This window comes from Pseudophryne corroboree, unplaced genomic scaffold, assembly GCF_028390025.1.
Source record: "Pseudophryne corroboree isolate aPseCor3 unplaced genomic scaffold, aPseCor3.hap2 scaffold_505, whole genome shotgun sequence".
Classification (NCBI taxonomy): domain Eukaryota; kingdom Metazoa; phylum Chordata; class Amphibia; order Anura; family Myobatrachidae; genus Pseudophryne; species Pseudophryne corroboree.
The window spans coordinates 73,333-89,900 of record NW_026970110.1 but is presented as its reverse complement, the minus strand read 5'-3'; the positions used below and the strand labels follow the sequence as shown (position 1 = coordinate 89,900).

Here is a 16,568-nt window from a genome sequence, read left to right as displayed (position 1 = left end):
GGGCACTGTAACAGCTCCAGAGCTGCTCTGTAAGGCAAGTAAAAGGGTGTGGGCCCTGCAGCACTACCTGTAGTTCGCATTGTGCGTTGGAAGGCACAAATTAAGCATACGGGAGAAGTCAGGATAGTGCACAAGGGCATAGAAGGGAGCGGCTCAAGAAAAGAGAAGTGGAAACAGACAGCAAACTAAGCTGGAGAGAGACCTGAGACAAAGAGATCTGAATTATACGAGAGCCGACCAGGGAAACACAAATTATGCAGTCAAGTTTCCCACATTTGGGGAAATCGCAGGAGCAGCACACCCAGAGTGCAATGGGTGAGCCTTGCCCTGGGAGAAGCACCTTCATGATCATAGTATCTCACCTGGCAGGTAAGTAGGAGTTGGGCTAGAGCTGGGGAGGGTCGCTGCTCGGGCACCCCCCTGTCAAATGAAGGAGATCCAACTGAGGCAGCACAAGGAAACTCTCGAAAGAAGAACAAGGCTAGAGGAAGATCTGAGACAAATAAATCTGACTTTTACCAGAGCTGACCAGAGGAAAGAACAAACACAGTCCCCCACTACCACAAATAATGCAGTCGAGTTTCCCACATTTGGGGAAATCACAGGTGTCAGCATACCCAGAATGCAATGAATGAACCTCACCGTGGGAGAACAAACTTCATGACCATGGTATCTCCTATGCAAAATAAGTATGATTTGGGATAGGGCTGGGGAGTGCCGCTGCTCAGGCATAACTCTGTCAAGTATAGGAGATTCAACTGAGGCAGCACAAGGGAACTCTCATCTGGGGACAACAACTGCAGGGAGAACACATATTTTCAGATGAACATGGGAGGGCAGAAGGCTGCCTAATACTGAAGCACCCCCAAACAACAAACCAAATGCAACAACTAGTACAAGCATTCCTGGGGGAAGGTCTGCAGAAGACGGATTTGCATACGGTGAAGTCATCCAAGCAGTGGGTCAAAGTTGGCTTCAACCCTCATCTGCATATGAAAAGAGAAAAGGGGCGTGCAGGGCATGGCGGCCTTTTGCGGCGCTTGGATGACCCCTAGTTCGCATTAAACACCTCCACCCTCCTTCGGTGTGGGGCTCATGTTGGCTATGCCCCAGCCCCTGAAGCATTAAAGCTGATTTCTTGCAGCAGCTGGGCACTGTAACAGCTCCAGAGCTGCTCTGTAAGGCAAGTAAAAGGGTGTGGGCCCTGCAGCACTACCTGTAGTTCGCATTGTGCATTGGAAGGCACAAATTAAGCATACGGGAGAAGTCAGGATAGTGCGCAAGGGCATAGAAGGGAGCGGCTCAAGAAAAGAGAAGTGGAAACAGACAGCAAACTAAGCTGGAGAGAGACCTGAGACAAAGAGATCTGAATTATACGAGAGCCGACCAGGGGAAACACAAATTATGCAGTCAAGTTTCCCACATTTGGGGAAATCGCAGGAGCAGCACACCCAGAGTGCAATGGGTGAGCCTTGCCCTGGGAGAAGCACCTTCATGATCATAGTATCTCACCTGGCAGGTAAGTAGGAGTTGGGCTAGAGCTGGGGAGGGTCGCTGCTCGGGCACCCCCCTGTCAAGTGAAGGAGATCCAACTGAGGCAGCACAAGGAAACTCTCAAAAGAAGAACAAGGCTAGAGGAAGATCTGAGACAAATAAATCTGACTTTTACCAGAGCTGACCAGAGGAAAGAACAAACACAGTCCCCCACTACCACAAATAATGCAGTTGAGATTCCCACATTTGGGGAAATCATAGGGGTCAGCATACCCAGAATGCAATGAATGAACCTCACCCTGGGAGAACAATCTTCATGACCATGGTATCTCCTATGCAAAATAAGTATGATTTGGGATAGGGCTGGGGAGGGCCGCTGCTCAGGCACATCTCTGTCAAGTAAAGGAGATTCAACTGAGGCAGCACAAGGGAACTCTCATCTGGGGACAACAACTGCAGGGAGAACACATATTTTCAGATGAACATGGGAGGGCAGAAGGCTGCCTAATACTGAAGCACCCCCAAACAACAAACCAAATGCAACAACTAGTGCAAGCATTCCTGGGGGAAGGCCTGCAGCAGATGGATTTGCATATGGTGATGTAATCCAAGCAGTGGGTCAAAGTTGGCTTCAACCCTCGTCTGCATATGAAAAGAGAAAAGGGGTATGCAGGGCATGGCGTCCTTTTGCAGCGCTTGGATGACCCCTAGTTCGCATTAAACACCTCCACCCTCCTTCGGTGTGGGGCTCATGTTGGCTATGCCCCAGCCCCTGAAGCATTCAAGCTGATTTCTTGCAGCAGCTGGGCACTGTAACAGCTCCAGAGCTGCTCTGTAAGGCAAGTAAAAGGGTGTGGGCCCTGCAGCACTACCTGTAGTTCGCATTGTGCGTTGGAAGGCACAAATTAAGCTTACGGGAGAAGTCAGGATAGTGCGCAAGGGCATAGAAGGGAGCGGCTCAAGAAAAGAGAAGTGGAAACAGACAGCAAACTAGGCTGGAGAGAGACCTGAGACAAAGAGATCTGAATTATACGAGAGCCGACCAGGGGAAACACAAATTATGCAGTCAAGTTTCCCAAATTTGGGGAAATCGCAGGATCAGCACACCCAGAGTGCAATGGGTGAGCCTTGCCCTAAGAGAAGCACCTTCCTGATCATAGTATATCACCTGGCAGGTTAGTAGGAGTTGGGCTAGAGCTGGGGAGGGTCGCTGCTCGGGCACCCCCCTGTCAAGTGAAGGTGACCCAACTGAGGCAGCACAAGGGAACTCTCGAAAGAAGAACAAGGCTAGAGGAAGATCTGAGACAAAGAAATCAGACTTTTACCAGAGCTGACCAGAGGAAAGCACAAACACAGTCCCCCACTACCACAAATAATGCAGTCGAGTTTCCCACATTTGGGGAAATCACAGGTGCCAGCATACCCAGAATGCAATGAATGAACCTCACCCTGGGAGAACAAACTTCATGAACATGGTATCTCCTATGCAAAATAAGTATGATTTGGGATAGGGCTGGGGAGTGCCGCTGCTCAGGCACAACTCTGTCAAGTAAAGGAGATTCAACTGAGGCAGCACAAGGGAACTCTCATCTGGGGACAACAACTGCAGGGAGAACACATATTTTCAGATGAACATGGGAGGGCAGAAGGCTGCCTAATACTGAAGCACCCCCAAACAACAAACCAAATGCAACAACTAGTACAAGCATTCCTGGGGGAAGGTCTGCAGAAGACGGATTTGCATACGGTGAAGTCATCCAAGCAGTGGGTCAAAGTTGGCTGGAACCCTCATCTGCATATGAAAAGAGAAAAGGGGTATGCAGGGCATGGCGGCCTTTTGCGGCGCTTGGATGACCCCTAGTTCGCATTAAACACCTCCACCCTCCTTCGGTGTGGGGCTCATGTTGGCTATGCCCCAGCCACTGAAGCATTAAAGCTGATTTCTTGCAGCAGCTGGGCACTGTAACAGCTCCAGAGCTGCTCTGTAAGGCAAGTAAAAGGGTGTGGGCCCTGCAGCACTACCTGTAGTTCGCATTGTGCGTTGGAAGGCACAAATTAAGCATACGGGAGAAGTCAGGATAGTGCGCAAGGGCATAGAAGGGAGCGGCTCAAGAAAAGAGAAGTGGAAACAGACAGCAAACTAAGCTGGAGAGAGACCTGAGACAAAGAGATCTGAATTATACGAGAGCCGACCAGGGAAACACAAATTATGCAGTCAAGTTTCCCACATTTGGGGAAATCGCAGGAGCAGCACACCCAGAGTGCAATGGGTGAGCCTTGCCCTGGGAGAAGCACCTTCATGATCATAGTATCTCACCTGGCAGGTAAGTAGGAGTTGGGCTAGAGCTGGGGAGGGTCGCTGCTCGGGCACCCCCCTGTCAAATGAAGGAGATCCAACTGAGGCAGCACAAGGAAACTCTCGAAAGAAGAACAAGGCTAGAGGAAGATCTGAGACAAATAAATCTGACTTTTACCAGAGCTGGACCAGAGGAAAGAACAAACACAGTCCCCCACTACCACAAATAATGCAGTCGAGTTTCCCACATTTGGGGAAATCATAGGGGTCAGCATACCCAGAATGCAATGAATGAACCTCACCCTGGGAGAACAATCTTCATGACCATGGTATCTCCTATGCAAAATAAGTATGATTTTTGATAGGGCTGGGGAGTGCCGCTGCTCAGGCATAACTCTGTCAAGTATAGGAGATTCAACTGAGGCAGCACAAGGGAACTCTCATCTGGGGACAACAACTGCAGGGAGAACACATATTTTCAGATGAACATGGGAGGGCAGAAGGCTGCCTAATACTGAAGCACCCCCAAACAACAAACCAAATGCAACAACTAGTACAAGCATTCCTGGGGGAAGGTCTGCAGAAGACGGATTTGCATACGGTGAAGTCATCCAAGCAGTGGGTCAAAGTTGGCTGGAACCCTCATCTGCATATGAAAAGAGAAAAGGGGTATGCAGGGCATGGCGGCCTTTTGCGGCGCTTGGATGACCCCTAGTTCGCATTAAACACCTCCACCCTCCTTCGGTGTGGGGCTCATGTTGGCTATGCCCCAGCCCCTGAAGCATTCAAGCTGATTTCTTGCAGCAGCTGGGCACTGTAACAGCTCCAGAGCTGCTCTGTAAGGCAAGTAAAAGGGTGTGGGCCCTGCAGCACTACCTGTAGTTCGCATTGTGCGTTGGAAGGCACAAATTAAGCATACGGGAGAAGTCAGGATAGTGCGCAAGGGCATAGAAGGGAGCGGCTCAAGAAAAGAGAAGTGTAAACAGACAGCAAACTAAGCTGGAGAGAGACCTGAGACAAAGAGATCTGAATTATACGAGAGCCGACCAGGGGAAACACAAATTATGCAGTCAAGTTTCCCACATTTGGGGAAATCGCAGGAGCAGCACACCCAGAGTGCAATGGGTGAGCCTTGCCCTGGGAGAAGCACCTTCATGATCATAGTATCTCACCTGGCAGGTAAGTAGGAGTTGGGCTAGAGCTGGGGAGGGTCGCTGCTCGGGCACCCCCCTGTCAAGTGAAGGAGATCCAACTGAGGCAGCACAAGGAAACTCTCAAAAGAAGAACAAGGCTAGAGGAAGATCTGAGACAAATAAATCTGACTTTTACCAGAACTGACCAGAGGAAAGAACAAACACAGTCCCCCACTACCACAAATAATGCAGTTGAGATTCCCACATTTGGGGAAATCATAGGGGTCAGCATACCCAGAATGCAATGAATGAACCTCACCCTGGGAGAACAATCTTCATGACCATGGTATCTCCTATGCAAAATAAGTATGATTTGGGATAGGGCTGGGGAGGGCCGCTGCTCAGGCACATCTCTGTCAAGTAAAGGAGATTCAACTGAGGCAGCACAAGGGAACTCTCATCTGGGGACAACAACTGCAGGGAGAACACATATTTTCAGATGAACATGGGAGGGCAGAAGGCTGCCTAATACTGAAGCACCCCCAAACAACAAACCAAATGCAACAACTAGTGCAAGCATTCCTGGGGGAAGGCCTGCAGCAGATGGATTTGCATATGGTGATGTAATCCAAGCAGTGGGTCAAAGTTGGCTTCAACCCTCGTCTGCATATGAAAAGAGAAAAGGGGTATGCAGGGCATGGCGTCCTTTTGCGGTGCTTGGATGACCCCTAGTTCGCATTAAACACCTCCACCCTCCTTCGGTGTGGGGCTCATGTTGGCTATGCCCCAGCCCCTGAAGCATTCAAGCTGATTTCTTGCAGCAGCTGGGCACTGTAACAGCTCCAGAGCTGCTCTGTAAGGCAAGTAAAAGGGTGTGGGCCCTGCAGCACTACCTGTAGTTCGCATTGTGCGTTGGAAGGCACAAATTAAGCATACGGGAGAAGTCAGGATAGTGCGCAAGGGCATAGAAGGGAGCGGCTCAAGAAAAGAGAAGTGGAAACAGACAGCAAACTAGGCTGGAGAGAGATCTGAGACAAAGAGATCTGAATTATACGAGAGCCGACCAGGGGAAACACAAATTATGCAGTCAAGTTTCCCAAATTTGGGGAAATCGCAGGATCAGCACACCCAGAGTGCAATGGGTGAGCCTTGCCCTGGGAGAAGCACCTTCCTGATCATAGTATATCACCTGGCAGGTTAGTAGGAGTTGGGCTAGAGCTGGGGAGGGTCGCTGCTCGGGCACCCCCCTGTCAAGTGAAGGTGACCCAACTGAGGCAGCACAAGGGAACTCTCGAAAGAAGAACAAGGCTAGAGGAAGATCTGAGACAAAGAAATCGGACTTTTACCAGAGCTGACCAGAGGAAAGCACAAACACAGTCCCCCACTACCACAAATAATGCAGTCGAGTTTCCCACAATTGGGGAAATCACAGGTGCCAGCATACCCAGAATGCAATGAATGAACCTCACCCTGGGAGAACAAACTTCATGACCATGGTATCTCCTATGCAAAATAAGTATGATTTGGGATAGGGCTGGGGAGTGCCGCTGCTCAGGCACAACTCTGTCAAGTAAAGGAGATTCAACTGAGGCAGCACAAGGGAACTCTCATCTGGGGACAACAACTGCAGGGAGAACACATATTTTCAGATGAACATGGGAGGGCAGAAGGCTGCCTAATACTGAAGCACCCCCAAACAACAAACCAAATGCAATAACTAGTGCAAGCATTCCTGGGGGAAGGCCTGCAGCAGATGGATTTGCATATGGTGATGTCATCCAAGCAGTGGGTCAAAGTTGGCTTCAACCCTCGTCTGCATATGAAAAGAGAAAAGGGGTATGCAGGGCATGGCGGCCTTTTGCGGCGCTTGGATGACCCCTAGTTCGCATTAAACACCTCCACCCTCCTTCGGTGTGGGGCTCATGTTGGCTATGCCCCAGCCCCTGAAGCATTCAAGCTGATTTCTTGCAGCAGTTGGGCACTGTAACAGCTCCAGAGCTGCTCTGTAAGGCAAGTAAAAGGGTGTGGGCCCTGCAGCACTACCTGTAGTTCGCATTGTGCGTTGGAAGGCACAAATTAAGCATACGGGAGAAGTCAGGATAGTGCGCAAGGGCATAGAAGGGAGCGGCTCAAGAAAAGAGAAGTGTAAACAGACAGCAAACTAGGCTGGAGAGAGACCTGAGACAAAGAGATCTGAATTATACGAGAGCCGACCAGGGAAACACAAATTATGCAGTCAAGTTTCCCACATTTGGGTAAATCGCAGGAGCAGCACACCCAGAGTGCAATGGGTGAGCCTTGCCCTGGGAGAAGCACCTTCATGATCATAGTATCTCACCTGGCAGGTAAGTAGGAGTTGGGCTAGAGCTGGGGAGGGTCGCTGCTCGGGCACCCCCCTGTCAAATGAAGGAGATCCAACTGAGGCAGCACAAGGAAACTCTCGAAAGAAGAACAAGGCTAGAGGAAGATCTGAGACAAATAAATCTGACTTTTACCAGAGCTGACCAGAGGAAAGAACAAACACAGTCCCCCACTACCACAAATAATGCAGTCGAGTTTCCTACATTTGGGGAAATCATAGGGGTCAGCATACCCAGAATGCAATGAATGAACCTCACCCTGGGAGAACAATCTTCATGACCATGGTATCTCCTATGCAAAATAAGTATGATTTGGGATAGGGCTGGGGAGTGCCGCTGCTCAGGCATAACTCTGTCAAGTATAGGAGATTCAACTGAGGCAGCACAAGGGAACTCTCATCTGGGGACAACAACTGCAGGGAGAACACATATTTTCAGATGAACATGGGAGGGCAGAAGGCTGCCTAATACTGAAGCACCCCCAAACAACAAACCAAATGCAACAACTAGTACAAGCATTCCTGGGGGAAGGTCTGCAGAAGACGGATTTGCATACGGTGAAGTCATCCAAGCAGTGGGTCAAAGTTGGCTGGAACCCTCGTCTGCATATGAAAAGAGAAAAGGGGTATGCAGGGCATGGCGGCCTTTTGCGGCGCTTGGATGACCCCTAGTTCGCATTAAACACCTCCACCCTCCTTCGGTGTCGGGCTCATGTTGGCTCTGCCCCAGCCCCTGAAGCATTAAAGCTGATTTCTTGCAGCAGCTGGGCACTGTAACAGCTCCAGAGCTGCTCTGTAAGGCAAGTAAAAGGGTGTGGGCCCTGCAGCACTACCTGTAGTTCGCATTGTGCGTTGGAAGGCACAAATTAAGCATACGGGAGAAGTCAGGATAGTGCACAAGGGCATAGAAGGGAGCGGCTCAAGAAAAGAGAAGTGGAAACAGACAGCAAACTAAGCTGGAGAGAGACCTGAGACAAAGAGATCTGAATTATACGAGAGCCGACCAGGGAAACACAAATTATGCAGTCAAGTTTCCCACATTTGGGGAAATCGCAGGAGCAGCACACCCAGAGTGCAATGGGTGAGCCTTGCCCTGGGAGAAGCACCTTCATGATCATAGTATCTCACCTGGCAGGTAAGTAGGAGTTGGGCTAGAGCTGGGGAGGGTCGCTGCTCGGGCACCCCCCTGTCAAATGAAGGAGATCCAACTGAGGCAGCACAAGGAAACTCTCGAAAGAAGAACAAGGCTAGAGGAAGATCTGAGACAAATAAATCTGACTTTTACCAGAGCTGACCAGAGGAAAGAACAAACACAGTCCCCCACTACCACAAATAATGCAGTCGAGTTTCCCACATTTGGGGAAATCACAGGTGTCAGCATACCCAGAATGCAATGAATGAACCTCACCCTGGGAGAACAAACTTCATGACCATGGTATCTCCTATGCAAAATAAGTATGATTTGGGATAGGGCTGGGGAGTGCCGCTGCTCAGGCATAACTCTGTCAAGTATAGGAGATTCAACTGAGGCAGCACAAGGGAACTCTCATCTGGGGACAACAACTGCAGGGAGAACACATATTTTCAGATGAACATGGGAGGGCAGAAGGCTGCCTAATACTGAAGCACCCCCAAACAACAAACCAAATGCAACAACTAGTATAAGCATTCCTGGGGGAAGGTCTGCAGAAGACGGATTTGCATACGGTGAAGTCATCCAAGCAGTGGGTCAAAGTTGGCTGGGACCCTCATCTGCATATGAACAGAGAAAAGGGGCGTGCAGGGCATGGCGGCCTTTTGCGGCGCTTGGATGACCCCTAGTTCGCATTAAACACCTCCACCCTCCTTCGGTGTGGGGCTCATGTTGGCTATGCCCCAGCCCCTGAAGCATTAAAGCTGATTTCTTGCAGCAGCTGGGCACTGTAACAGCTCCAGAGCTGCTCTGTAAGGCAAGTAAAAGGGTGTGGGCCCTGCAGCACTACCTGTAGTTCGCATTGTGCGTTGGAAGGCACAAATTAAGCATACGGGAGAAGTCAGGATAGTGCGCAAGGGCATAGAAGGGAGCGGCTCAAGAAAAGAGAAGTGGAAACAGACAGCAAACTAAGCTGGAGAGAGACCTGAGACAAAGAGATCTGAATTATACGAGAGCCGACCAGGGGAAACACAAATTATGCAGTCAAGTTTCCCACATTTGGGGAAATCGCAGGAGCAGCACACCCAGAGTGCAATGGGTGAGCCTTGCCCTGGGAGAAGCACCTTCATGATCATAGTATCTCACCTGGCAGGTAAGTAGGAGTTGGGCTAGAGCTGGGGAGGGTCGCTGCTCGGGCACCCCCCTGTCAAGTGAAGGAGATCCAACTGAGGCAGCACAAGGAAACTCTCAAAAGAAGAACAAGGCTAGAGGAAGATCTGAGACAAATAAATCTGACTTTTACCAGAGCTGACCAGAGGAAAGAACAAACACAGTCCCCCACTACCACAAATAATGCAGTTGAGATTCCCACATTTGGGGAAATCATAGGGGTCAGCATACCCAGAATGCTATGAATGAACCTCACCCTGGGAGAACAATCTTCATGACCATGGTATCTCCTATGCAAAATAAGTATGATTTGGGATAGGGCTGGGGAGGGCCGCTGCTCAGGCACATCTCTGTCAAGTAAAGGAGATTCAACTGAGGCAGCACAAGGGAACTCTCATCTGGGGACAACAACTGCAGGGAGAACACATATTTTCAGATGAACATGGGAGGGCAGAAGGCTGCCTAATACTGAAGCACCCCCAAACAACAAACCAAATGCAACAACTAGTGCAAGCATTCCTGGGGGAAGGCCTGCAGCAGATGGATTTGCATATGGTGATGTAATCCAAGCAGTGGGTCAAAGTTGGCTTCAACCCTCGTCTGCATATGAAAAGAGAAAAGGGGTATGCAGGGCATGGCGTCCTTTTGCGGCGCTTGGATGACCCCTAGTTCGCATTAAACACCTCCACCCTCCTTCGGTGTGGGGCTCATGTTGGCTATGCCCCAGCCCCTGAAGCATTCAAGCTGATTTCTTGCAGCAGCTGGGCACTGTAACAGCTCCAGAGCTGCTCTGTAAGGCAAGTAAAAGGGTGTGGGCCCTGCAGCACTACCTGTAGTTCGCATTGTGCGTTGGAAGGCACAAATTAAGCTTACGGGAGAAGTCAGGATAGTGCGCAAGGGCATAGAAGGGAGCGGCTCAAGAAAAGAGAAGTGGAAACAGACAGCAAACTAGGCTGGAGAGAGACCTGAGACAAAGAGATCTGAATTATACGAGAGCTGACCAGGGGAAACACAAATTATGCAGTCAAGTTTCCCAAATTTGGGGAAATCGCAGGATCAGCACACCCAGAGTGCAATGGGTGAGCCTTGCCCTGGGAGAAGCACCTTCCTGATCATAGTATATCACCTGGCAGGTTAGTAGGAGTTGGGCTAGAGCTGGGGAGGGTCGCTGCTCGGGCACCCCCCTGTCAAGTGAAGGTGACCCAACTGAGGCAGCACAAGGGAACTCTCGAAAGAAGAACAAGGCTAGAGGAAGATCTGAGACAAAGAAATCGGACTTTTACCAGAGCTGACCAGAGGAAAGCACAAACACAGTCCCCCACTACCACAAATAATGCAGTCGAGTTTCCCACATTTGGGGAAATCACAGGTGCCAGCATACCCAGAATGCAATGAATGAACCTCACCCTGGGAGAACAAACTTCATGACCATGGTATCTCCTATGCAAAATAAGTATGATTTGGGATAGGGCTGGGGAGTGCCGCTGCTCAGGCATAACTCTGTCAAGTATAGGAGATTCAACTGAGGCAGCACAAGGGAACTCTCATCTGGGGACAACAACTGCAGGGAGAACACATATTTTCAGATGAACATGGGAGGGCAGAAGGCTGCCTAATACTGAAGCACCCCCAAACAACAAACCAAATGCAACAGCTAGTACAAGCATTCCTGGGGGAAGGTCTGCAGAAGACGGATTTGCATACGGTGAAGTCATCCAAGCAGTGGGTCAAAGTTGGCTGGAACCCTCATCTGCATATGAAAAGAGAAAAGGGGTATGCAGGGCATGGTGGCCTTTTGCGGCGCTTGGATGACCCCTAGTTCGCATTAAACACCTCCACCCTCCTTCGGTGTGGGGCTCATGTTGGCTATGCCCCAGCCCCTGAAGCATTAAAGCTGATTTCTTGCAGCAGCTGGGCACTGTAACAGCTCCAGAGCTGCTCTGTAAGGCAAGTAAAAGGGTGTGGGCCCTGCAACACTACCTGTAGTTCGCATTGTGCGTTGGAAGGCACAAATTAAGCATACGGGAGAAGTCAGGATAGTGCGCAAGGGCATAGAAGGGAGCGGCTCAAGAAAAGAGAAGTGGAAACAGACAGCAAACTAAGCTGGAGAGAGACCTGAGACAAAGAGATCTGAATTATACGAGAGCCGACCAGGGGAAACACAAATTATGCAGTCAAGTTTCCCACATTTGGGGAAATCGCAGGAGCAGCACACCCAGAGTGCAATGGGTGAGCCTTGCCCTGGGAGAAGCACCTTCATGATCATAGTATCTCACCTGGCAGGTAAGTAGGAGTTGGGCTAGAGCTGGGGAGGGTCGCTGCTCGGGCACCCCCCTGTCAAGTGAAGGAGATCCAACTGAGGCAGCACAAGGAAACTCTCAAAAGAAGAACAAGGCTAGAGGAAGATCTGAGACAAATAAATCTGACTTTTACCAGAGCTGACCAGAGGAAAGAACAAACACAGTCCCCCACTACCACAAATAATGCAGTTGAGATTCCCACATTTGGGGAAATCATAGGGGTCAGCATACCCAGAATGCAATGAATGAACCTCACCCTGGGAGAACAATCTTCATGACCATGGTATCTCCTATGCAAAATAAGTATGATTTGGGATAGGACTGGGGAGGGCCGCTGCTCAGGCACATCTCTGTCAAGTAAAGGAGATTCAACTGAGGCAGCACAAGGGAACTCTCATCTGGGGACAACAACTGCAGGGAGAACACATATTTTCAGATGAACATGGGAGGGCAGAAGGCTGCCTAATACTGAAGCACCCCCAAACAACAAACCAAATGCAACAACTAGTGCAAGCATTCCTGGGGGAAGGCCTGCAGCAGATGGATTTGCATATGGTGATGTAATCCAAGCAGTGGGTCAAAGTTGGCTTCAACCCTCGTCTGCATATGAAAAGAGAAAAGGGGTATGCAGGGCATGGCGTCCTTTTGCGGCGCTTGGATGACCCCTAGTTCGCATTAAACACCTCCACCCTCCTTCGGTGTGGGGCTCATGTTGGCTATGCCCCAGCCCCTGAAGCATTCAAGCTGATTTCTTGCAGCAGCTGGGCACTGTAACAGCTCCAGAGCTGCTCTGTAAGGCAAGTAAAAGGGTGTGGGCCCTGCAGCACTACCTGTAGTTCGCATTGTGCGTTGGAAGGCACAAATTAAGCATACGGGAGAAGTCAGGATAGTGCGCAAGGGCATAGAAGTGAGCGGCTCAAGAAAAGAGAAGTGGAAACAGACAGCAAACTAGGCTGGAGAGAGACCTGAGACAAAGAGATCTGAATTATACGAGAGCCGACCAGGGGAAACACAAATTATGCAGTCAAGTTTCCCAAATTTGGGGAAATCGCAGGATCAGCACACCCAGAGTGCAATGGGTGAGCCTTGCCCTGGGAGAAGCACCTTCCTGATCATAGTATATGACCTGGCAGGTTAGTAGGAGTTGGGCTAGAGCTGGGGAGGGTCGCTGCTCGGGCACCCCCCTGTCAAGTGAAGGTGACCCAACTGAGGCAGCACAAGGGAACTCTCGAAAGAAGAACAAGGCTAGAGGAAGATCTGAGACAAAGAAATCTGACTTTTACCAGAGCTGACCAGAGGAAAGCACAAACACAGTCCCCCACTACCACAAATAATGCAGTCGAGTTTCCCACATTTGGGGAAATCACAGGTGCCAGCATACCCAGAATGCAATGAATGAACCTCACCCTGGGAGAACAAACTTCATGACCATGGTATCTCCTATGCAAAATAAGTATGATTTGGGATAGGGCTGGGGAGTGCCGCTGCTCAGGCACAACTCTGTCAAGTAAAGGAGATTCAACTGAGGCAGCACAAGGGAACTCTCATCTGGGGACAACAACTGCAGGGAGAACACATATTTTCAGATGAACATGGGAGGGCAGAAGGCTGCCTAATACTGAAGCACCCCCAAACAACAAACCAAATGCAACAACTAGTGCAAGCATTCCTGGGGGAAGGCCTGCAGCAGATGGATTTGCATATGGTGATGTCATCCAAGCAGTGGGTCAAAGTTGGCTTCAACCCTCGTCTGCATATGAAAAGAGAAAAGGGGTATGCAGGGCATGGCGGCCTTTTGCGGTGCTTGGTTGACCCCTAGTTCGCATTAAACACCTCCACCCTCCTTCGGTGTGGGGCTCATGTTGGCTATGCCCCAGCCCCTGAAGCATTCAAGCTGATTTCTTGCAGCAGTTGGGCACTGTAACAGCTCCAGAGCTGCTCTGTAAGGCAAGTAAAAGGGTGTGGGCCCTGCAGCACTACCTGTAGTTCGCATTGTGCTTGGAAGGCACAAATTAAGCATACGGGAGAAGTCAGGATAGTGCGCAAGGGCATAGAAGGGAGCGGCTCTAGAAAAGAGAAGTGTAAACAGACAGCAAACTAGGCTGGAGAGAGACCTGAGACAAAGAGATCTGAATTATACGAGAGCCGACCAGGGGAAACACAAATTATGCAGTCAAGTTTCCCAAATTTGGGGAAATCGCAGGATCAGCACACCCAGAGTGCAATGGGTGAGCCTTGCCCTGGGAGAAGCACCTTCCTGATCATAGTATATCACCTGACAGGTTAGTAGGAGTTGGGCTAGAGCTGGGGAGGGTCGCTGCTCGGGCACCCCCCTGTCAAGTGAAGGAGATCCAACTGAGGCAGCACAAGGGAACTCTCGAAAGAAGAACAAGGCTAGAGGAAGATCTGAGACAAAGAAATCAGACTTTTACCAGAGCTGACCAGAGGAAAGCACAAACACAGTCCCCCACTACCACAAATAATGAAGTCAAGTTTCCCACATTTGGGGAAATCACAGGTGTCAGCATACCCAGAATGCAATGAATGAACCTCACCCTGGGAGAACAAACTTCATGACCATGGTATCTCCTATGCAAAATAAGTATGATTTGGGATAGGGCTGGGGAGTGCCGCTGCTCAGGCACAACTCTGTCAAGTAAAGGAGATTCAACTGAGGCAGCACAAGGGAATTCGCATCTGGGGACAACAACTGCAGGGAGAACACATATTTTCAGATGAACATGGGAGGGCAGAAGGCTGCCTAATACTGAAGCACCCCCAAACAACAAACCAAATGCAACAACTAGTACAAGCATTCCTGGGGGAAGGTCTGCAGAAGACGGATTTGCATACGGTGAAGTCATCCAAGCAGTGGGTCAAAGTTGGCTGTAACCCTCATCTGCATATGAAAAGAGAAAAGGGGTATGTAGGGCATGGCGGCCTTTTGCGGCGCTTGGATGACCCCTAGTTCGCATTAAACACCTCCACCCTCCTTCGGTGTGGGGCTCATGTTGGCTATGCCCCAGCCCCTGAAGCATTCAAGCTGATTTCTTGCAGCAGCTGGGCACTGTAACAGCTCCAGAGCTGCTCTGTAAGGCAAGTAAAAGGGTGTGGGCCCTGCAGCACTACCTGTAGTTCGCATTGTGCGTTGGAAGGCACAAATTAAGCATACGGGAGAAGTCAGGATAGTGCGCAAGGGCATAGAAGGGAGCGCCTCAAGAAAAGAGAAGTGGAAACAGACAGCAAACTAAGCTGGAGAGAGACCTGAGACAAAGAGATCTGAATTATACGAGAGCCGACCAGGGAAACACAAATTATGCAGTCAAGTTTCCCACATTTGGGGAAATCGCAGGAGCAGCACACCCAGAGTGCAATGGGTGAGCCTTGCCCTGGGAGAAGCACCTTCATGATCATAGTATCTCACCTGGCAGGTAAGTAGGAGTTGGGCTAGAGCTGGGGAGGGTCGCTGCTCGGGCAACCCCCTATCAAATGAAGGAGATCCAACTGAGGCAGCACAAGGAAACTCTCGAAAGAAGAACAAGGCTAGAGGAAGATCTGAGACAAATAAATCTGACTTTTACCAGAGCTGACCAGAGGAAAGAACAAACACAGTCCCCCACTACCACAAATAATGCAGTCGAGTTTCCCACATTTGGGGAAATCATAGGGGTCAGCATACCCAGAATGCAATGAATGAACCTCACCCTGGGAGAACAATCTTCATGACCATGGTATCTCCTATGCAAAATAAGTATGATTTGGGATAGGGCTGGGGAGTGCCGCTGCTCAGGCACAACTCTGTCAAGTAAAGGAGATTCAACTGAGGCAGCACAAGGGAACTCTCATCTGGGGACAACAACTGCAGGGAGAACACATATTTTCAGATGAACATGGGAGGGCAGAAGGCTGCCTAATACTGAAGCACCCCCAAACAACAAACCAAATGCAACAACTAGTACAAGCATTCCTGGGGGAAGGTCTGCAGAAGACGGATTTGCATACGGTGAAGTCATCCAAGCAGTGGGTCAAAGTTGGCTGGAACCCTCATCTGCATATGAAAAGAGAAAAGGGGTATGCAGGGCATGGCGGCCTTTTGCGGCGCTTGGATGACCCCTAGTTCGCATTAAACACCTCCACCCTCCTTCGGTGTGGGGCTCATGTTGGCTATGCCCCAGCCCCTAAAGCATTCAAGCTGATTTCTTGCAGCAGCTGGGCACTGTAACAGCTCCAGAGCTGCTCTGTAAGGCAAGTAAAAGGGTGTGGGCCCTGCAGCACTACCTGTAGTTCGCATTGTGCGTTGGAAGGCACAAATTAAGCATACGGGAGAAGTCAGGATAGTGCGCAAGGGCATAGAAGGGAGCGGCTCAAGAAAAGAGAAGTGGAAACAGACAGCAAACTAAGCTGGAGAGAGACCTGAGACAAAGAGATCTGAATTATACGAGAGCCGACCAGGGAAACACAAATTATGCAGTCAAGTTTCCCACATTTGGGGAAATCGCAGGAGCAGCACACCCAGAGTGCAATGGGTGAGCCTTGCCCTGGGAGAAGCACCTTCATGATCATAGTATCTCACCTGGCAGGTAAGTAGGAGTTGGGCTAGAGCTGGGGAGGGTCGCTGCTCGGGCACCCCCCTGTCAAATGAAGGAGATCCAACTGAGGCAGCACAAGGAAACTCTCGAAAGAA

The 16,568-nt window shown here is 50.1% G+C and overlaps 29 non-coding genes across 29 annotated transcripts; all 29 read right to left on the bottom strand.

Moving 5' to 3' along the window:
• Positions 1-216: 216 nt before the first annotated feature.
• Positions 217-377, bottom strand: LOC135030753 (U1 spliceosomal RNA). The gene has a single exon (XR_010226694.1). It is a non-coding gene; the product is annotated as a U1 spliceosomal RNA (small nuclear RNA).
• Positions 378-529: 152 nt separating this feature from the next.
• Positions 530-693, bottom strand: LOC135030739 (U1 spliceosomal RNA). The gene has a single exon (XR_010226681.1). It is a non-coding gene; the product is annotated as a U1 spliceosomal RNA (small nuclear RNA).
• Positions 694-1,364: 671 nt separating this feature from the next.
• Positions 1,365-1,527, bottom strand: LOC135030758 (U1 spliceosomal RNA). The gene has a single exon (XR_010226699.1). It is a non-coding gene; the product is annotated as a U1 spliceosomal RNA (small nuclear RNA).
• Positions 1,528-1,679: 152 nt separating this feature from the next.
• Positions 1,680-1,843, bottom strand: LOC135030686 (U1 spliceosomal RNA). The gene has a single exon (XR_010226630.1). It is a non-coding gene; the product is annotated as a U1 spliceosomal RNA (small nuclear RNA).
• Positions 1,844-2,514: 671 nt separating this feature from the next.
• Positions 2,515-2,677, bottom strand: LOC135030796 (U1 spliceosomal RNA). Its single transcript, XR_010226733.1, has one exon. It is a non-coding gene; the product is annotated as a U1 spliceosomal RNA (small nuclear RNA).
• Positions 2,678-2,829: 152 nt separating this feature from the next.
• LOC135030714 (U1 spliceosomal RNA) lies at positions 2,830-2,993 on the bottom strand. The gene has a single exon (XR_010226657.1). It is a non-coding gene; the product is annotated as a U1 spliceosomal RNA (small nuclear RNA).
• Positions 2,994-3,665: 672 nt separating this feature from the next.
• LOC135030752 (U1 spliceosomal RNA) lies at positions 3,666-3,826 on the bottom strand. The gene has a single exon (XR_010226693.1). It is a non-coding gene; the product is annotated as a U1 spliceosomal RNA (small nuclear RNA).
• Positions 3,827-3,979: 153 nt separating this feature from the next.
• On the bottom strand, positions 3,980-4,143 carry LOC135030878 (U1 spliceosomal RNA). The gene has a single exon (XR_010226807.1). It is a non-coding gene; the product is annotated as a U1 spliceosomal RNA (small nuclear RNA).
• Positions 4,144-4,814: 671 nt separating this feature from the next.
• On the bottom strand, positions 4,815-4,977 carry LOC135030757 (U1 spliceosomal RNA). The gene has a single exon (XR_010226698.1). It is a non-coding gene; the product is annotated as a U1 spliceosomal RNA (small nuclear RNA).
• A 152-nt stretch (positions 4,978-5,129) lies between these two features.
• LOC135030685 (U1 spliceosomal RNA) lies at positions 5,130-5,293 on the bottom strand. The gene has a single exon (XR_010226629.1). It is a non-coding gene; the product is annotated as a U1 spliceosomal RNA (small nuclear RNA).
• Positions 5,294-5,964: 671 nt separating this feature from the next.
• Positions 5,965-6,127, bottom strand: LOC135030809 (U1 spliceosomal RNA). The gene has a single exon (XR_010226744.1). It is a non-coding gene; the product is annotated as a U1 spliceosomal RNA (small nuclear RNA).
• A 152-nt stretch (positions 6,128-6,279) lies between these two features.
• LOC135030727 (U1 spliceosomal RNA) lies at positions 6,280-6,443 on the bottom strand. Its single transcript, XR_010226670.1, has one exon. It is a non-coding gene; the product is annotated as a U1 spliceosomal RNA (small nuclear RNA).
• Positions 6,444-7,115: 672 nt separating this feature from the next.
• LOC135030760 (U1 spliceosomal RNA) lies at positions 7,116-7,276 on the bottom strand. Its single transcript, XR_010226701.1, has one exon. It is a non-coding gene; the product is annotated as a U1 spliceosomal RNA (small nuclear RNA).
• A 152-nt stretch (positions 7,277-7,428) lies between these two features.
• Positions 7,429-7,592, bottom strand: LOC135030715 (U1 spliceosomal RNA). Its single transcript, XR_010226658.1, has one exon. It is a non-coding gene; the product is annotated as a U1 spliceosomal RNA (small nuclear RNA).
• A 672-nt stretch (positions 7,593-8,264) lies between these two features.
• On the bottom strand, positions 8,265-8,425 carry LOC135030751 (U1 spliceosomal RNA). The gene has a single exon (XR_010226692.1). It is a non-coding gene; the product is annotated as a U1 spliceosomal RNA (small nuclear RNA).
• Positions 8,426-8,577: 152 nt separating this feature from the next.
• On the bottom strand, positions 8,578-8,741 carry LOC135030710 (U1 spliceosomal RNA). Its single transcript, XR_010226654.1, has one exon. It is a non-coding gene; the product is annotated as a U1 spliceosomal RNA (small nuclear RNA).
• Positions 8,742-9,412: 671 nt separating this feature from the next.
• LOC135030756 (U1 spliceosomal RNA) lies at positions 9,413-9,575 on the bottom strand. The gene has a single exon (XR_010226697.1). It is a non-coding gene; the product is annotated as a U1 spliceosomal RNA (small nuclear RNA).
• A 152-nt stretch (positions 9,576-9,727) lies between these two features.
• On the bottom strand, positions 9,728-9,891 carry LOC135030718 (U1 spliceosomal RNA). Its single transcript, XR_010226661.1, has one exon. It is a non-coding gene; the product is annotated as a U1 spliceosomal RNA (small nuclear RNA).
• Positions 9,892-10,562: 671 nt separating this feature from the next.
• LOC135030806 (U1 spliceosomal RNA) lies at positions 10,563-10,725 on the bottom strand. Its single transcript, XR_010226741.1, has one exon. It is a non-coding gene; the product is annotated as a U1 spliceosomal RNA (small nuclear RNA).
• A 152-nt stretch (positions 10,726-10,877) lies between these two features.
• Positions 10,878-11,041, bottom strand: LOC135030698 (U1 spliceosomal RNA). The gene has a single exon (XR_010226642.1). It is a non-coding gene; the product is annotated as a U1 spliceosomal RNA (small nuclear RNA).
• A 671-nt stretch (positions 11,042-11,712) lies between these two features.
• Positions 11,713-11,875, bottom strand: LOC135030755 (U1 spliceosomal RNA). The gene has a single exon (XR_010226696.1). It is a non-coding gene; the product is annotated as a U1 spliceosomal RNA (small nuclear RNA).
• A 152-nt stretch (positions 11,876-12,027) lies between these two features.
• On the bottom strand, positions 12,028-12,191 carry LOC135030684 (U1 spliceosomal RNA). Its single transcript, XR_010226628.1, has one exon. It is a non-coding gene; the product is annotated as a U1 spliceosomal RNA (small nuclear RNA).
• Positions 12,192-12,862: 671 nt separating this feature from the next.
• On the bottom strand, positions 12,863-13,025 carry LOC135030841 (U1 spliceosomal RNA). The gene has a single exon (XR_010226772.1). It is a non-coding gene; the product is annotated as a U1 spliceosomal RNA (small nuclear RNA).
• Positions 13,026-13,177: 152 nt separating this feature from the next.
• LOC135030697 (U1 spliceosomal RNA) lies at positions 13,178-13,341 on the bottom strand. The gene has a single exon (XR_010226641.1). It is a non-coding gene; the product is annotated as a U1 spliceosomal RNA (small nuclear RNA).
• Positions 13,342-14,011: 670 nt separating this feature from the next.
• On the bottom strand, positions 14,012-14,174 carry LOC135030794 (U1 spliceosomal RNA). Its single transcript, XR_010226732.1, has one exon. It is a non-coding gene; the product is annotated as a U1 spliceosomal RNA (small nuclear RNA).
• Positions 14,175-14,326: 152 nt separating this feature from the next.
• LOC135030741 (U1 spliceosomal RNA) lies at positions 14,327-14,490 on the bottom strand. The gene has a single exon (XR_010226683.1). It is a non-coding gene; the product is annotated as a U1 spliceosomal RNA (small nuclear RNA).
• A 672-nt stretch (positions 14,491-15,162) lies between these two features.
• On the bottom strand, positions 15,163-15,323 carry LOC135030750 (U1 spliceosomal RNA). Its single transcript, XR_010226691.1, has one exon. It is a non-coding gene; the product is annotated as a U1 spliceosomal RNA (small nuclear RNA).
• Positions 15,324-15,475: 152 nt separating this feature from the next.
• LOC135030877 (U1 spliceosomal RNA) lies at positions 15,476-15,639 on the bottom strand. The gene has a single exon (XR_010226806.1). It is a non-coding gene; the product is annotated as a U1 spliceosomal RNA (small nuclear RNA).
• A 672-nt stretch (positions 15,640-16,311) lies between these two features.
• Positions 16,312-16,472, bottom strand: LOC135030749 (U1 spliceosomal RNA). The gene has a single exon (XR_010226690.1). It is a non-coding gene; the product is annotated as a U1 spliceosomal RNA (small nuclear RNA).
• Positions 16,473-16,568: the final 96 nt, after the last annotated feature.